This window comes from Mus pahari, chromosome 16, assembly GCF_900095145.1.
Source record: "Mus pahari chromosome 16, PAHARI_EIJ_v1.1, whole genome shotgun sequence".
Lineage (NCBI taxonomy): Eukaryota > Metazoa > Chordata > Mammalia > Rodentia > Muridae > Mus > Mus pahari.
The window spans coordinates 8,312,427-8,315,654 of record NC_034605.1 but is presented as its reverse complement, the minus strand read 5'-3'; the positions used below and the strand labels follow the sequence as shown (position 1 = coordinate 8,315,654).

At 41.9% G+C, this 3,228-nt stretch overlaps 1 protein-coding gene across 2 annotated transcripts in view; it reads right to left on the bottom strand.

Annotated features, from left to right (window-relative positions):
- Prkcq (protein kinase C theta) overlaps positions 1–3,228 on the bottom strand; it is a 131,001-nt gene that overhangs the window by 77,657 nt on the left and 50,116 nt on the right. The gene's annotated exons all lie outside the window — the stretch shown is intronic.

The following is a 3,228-nucleotide window of genomic DNA, read 5'->3' as shown; positions in this document are numbered from 1 at the left end:
TCTCTCTCTCTCTCTCTCTCTCTCTCTCTCTCTCTCTCGTTCCTTCTCCCTGCCTCCTCCTCCTCTTCCCTCCCCTCTTCTCCATTTTTTCTACTCTTCATGCCCATGCTTCTTTAGGCAGCATGAACTTAATTATTTAGTGACTACTTTATTTATTTACCACCATGAGAGCTGTTAGTGGGTTCCTGGCTACCTACTAGTTTCTTTAGAGGTGGCATTATATCTAATATCTACTCCACCTTGGATTAGTTTGTTTTATGTAAGCGTAACAAGACACTGCAGACTAGGTAATATACAAAGATATTTGTCTCCTAAATTTCTGAAGATTGGAAAGCTTCAGGTCAAGTTGCTGGTATCTGACGGGGAGAGAGAAAGAGAGAGAAGGGAGTAGGGAGAGGGAGATAGAGAGAGACATGGGGTGGGGGTGATAGACCCATGATAACATTAATCCTTTCCCTTGAACTCTTTTCACTGTGTTTCAAAGATTCTGCCTCTCAACACTATTGCATGGGGAGATTTGAACTTTAGAAAATACTGAGACCATAACACAGCTCTAGGAGATGTGTCTTAGGAACTGCATCCTTTAATGACTATTTATACAGCCAATAAGACTATAATGACCTGTACCTCTACTGAGCAGATGTGCAACATAAAGTTTAGAGAAAAGATTTGCTCACTGTCTCATACCTGCCTGGTGGGACTCTGGTACCCAAATATGCTTTCCATATCTCTAACTCAAAGCTTTAAAGTCTAATTAATCACTGGTTCTTCAAGAATAACCTCGGCTCCAGCAGCATCAATATCACTTGACTGTTATAAATATCAGTTTCCGGGTCTCTCCTCCTCTTCTTACCAAACCACCTGGAAGCTGAAGCTTTGGGTATAGATTCTGATAATCTTTGGGTTAGCAAGACTTCCAAATGCCTGCAATTCCTATTTTGTCTTAAAAGACAACTATTGCCTTAGATCAGTATGATAAAGCAGCATATCAGGGGTATGTGTCCTGTGCAGGACAGAGTACAGACTTTCCACTCTTTAATGTGCAGGTGTGGGTGTGCTTCTTGTCTTCTTATACAAGAAAGGGATGATGTCAAGACAGACTAACTTCCCAAAGGATGGCAAATACATATACATAACATTAATGATACATTTTGCCCAAAGTAAAGCCATTTGTTAAGTGGATATTTGTCAGTATAAATTGAGTGCTCCCTATCTAAAATGTGCAGGAGCAGAAGTATTTTAGACTCTGAAGATCATTGCCTTTGTATACACATAATGAGATGTCATAGGGATGGGATGTAAATTTAATCATGAAATGCATCTATGTTTCATGCATAGCTCGTATCTACAATATCAAGGTGACTGTATACAATATTTTGAAGGCATCCATACTTTGAGTATGGCCTCTAACAGAAGGCCAGGTGGGGAATTTTCTTTTTTTTCATATCAACATGTAAAAGGTTTAGAGGTTGGAGGATTTGAGATTAAGATGTTTGGATCAGTGTTCAACCTGAATTAAGGCTTAATATTTAATATTACTATTCCTCTCTGTCTCTCTGTCTCTGTCTCTGTCTCTCTGTCTCTGTCTCTCTCTCTCTCTCTCTCTCTCTCTCTCTCTCTCTCTCTCTGTGTGTGTGTGTGTGTGTGTGTGTGTGAGCGCGCGTGCGCGCGCGCGCGCATGCTCACATGTTTGTGTGTAGGCAATTAGTTGATGCTGGTTGTCTTCTTCTTTTTTTTTTTTTTTTTGCTATATTTTGAGACAGGATCTCTCACTGAATCCAGAGACCCAGTTTTGCTAGAGAGCTGGGTCGGCAAACCCCAGGGATCTTTCTCGTTGTGTCTCCTCAGTACTGGAATTACAAACACAGACACAATGCCTGGGCTTTTCCACCAGGTGCTCGGGCTCTGAACTCAGGTCCTCTCAAGTGCATCATAAACACTTTACTGATGGAGCCAACTCCCTAGCATGTAGCATATTTTTTAATTAAAAAAAAGGGGCAATATTTCATTGCTATACTTTAGGGTCTCAGTGCATAGGGAGGGTGAGACAAAAATAAGAAACAAAACCAAACAGAACAAAAGCCAGTTGCCTAATCAGACAGGGCTGTACTTGCCTATATTCCCAGGACTCAGGAGGTTGAGGCAGGAAGATCATAAGTTTGAGACCAACCTGGGCCATCTCAAAACCCTCAGACCAAGCAAATCACCAAAGAAACAAACACACAAAACACAACAGTTATTACTTGCCTCAAAATGTTTTACATGCAGAGGAGAATATGCACTGTAATTAGAATTAAACTCGGGAATGAAGAAAGAAAAAAATTTAACTTGTAATTATAGTTGCTCAGCAAAATATGATTATTATAATTTTATTACAATAATTGAAATAATTGATTATTATTATAGTATTTGAAATGTCTCCCATAGGCTTATATGATGAGCCCTTGGTGCCTAGTATGGTAGTACGAATGAATGTGCTTGGCCCTGAGAATGGCACCATTAGGTGTGGCCTCGTTGAAGTAGGTGTGTCCCTTGGAGGAAGTGTGTCCCTGTGGCAGTGGACTTTGAGACCCTCCTTCCAGCTGCCTGGAAGCCAGTCTTTTCCTGTTTGCATTCAGAACAAGATGTAGAATTCTCAGCTCCTCCAGTACCATGATGCCATGCTTCTTGCTGTGATAATAATGGACTAAACCCCCAAACCAGCAAGTGAACCCCATTTAAATGTTGACCTTTATAAGAGTTGCCTTGGTCATGGTGTCTCTTCATGCCAATGGAACCCCTAAGTAAGACACCTAGATTGTGGCACTACTTTGAAGGCCATAGAGCCTTGTGAAGGTAGGGCCCTGATGACAGAGGTGTGTCACTGGCATGGCCTTTAAAGTTACATGCTTTCCTGGTTCCGACCTGTGTTCTTTTCTTACTGACATAGCAAGATGTGAAAAATCCCACCACACAGTTCCTACTTACATAGACAGAGCCACAAAAGCATCAATATGATTAAATTGGCTGAGTGCCTAAGAAATTGCTGTGAATCTTCATTGAGTTAAATCAATAGTTCTTAGCTGGGCAGTGGTGGTACATGCCTTTAATCCCAGCACTTGGCAGAGGCAGAGGCAGAGACAGAGGCAGAGGCAGAGGCAGAGGCAGAGAGGCAGAGAGGCAGAGAGGCAGAGAGGCAGAGAGGCAGAGAGGCAGAGAGGCAGAGAGGCAGAGAGGCAGAGAGGCAGA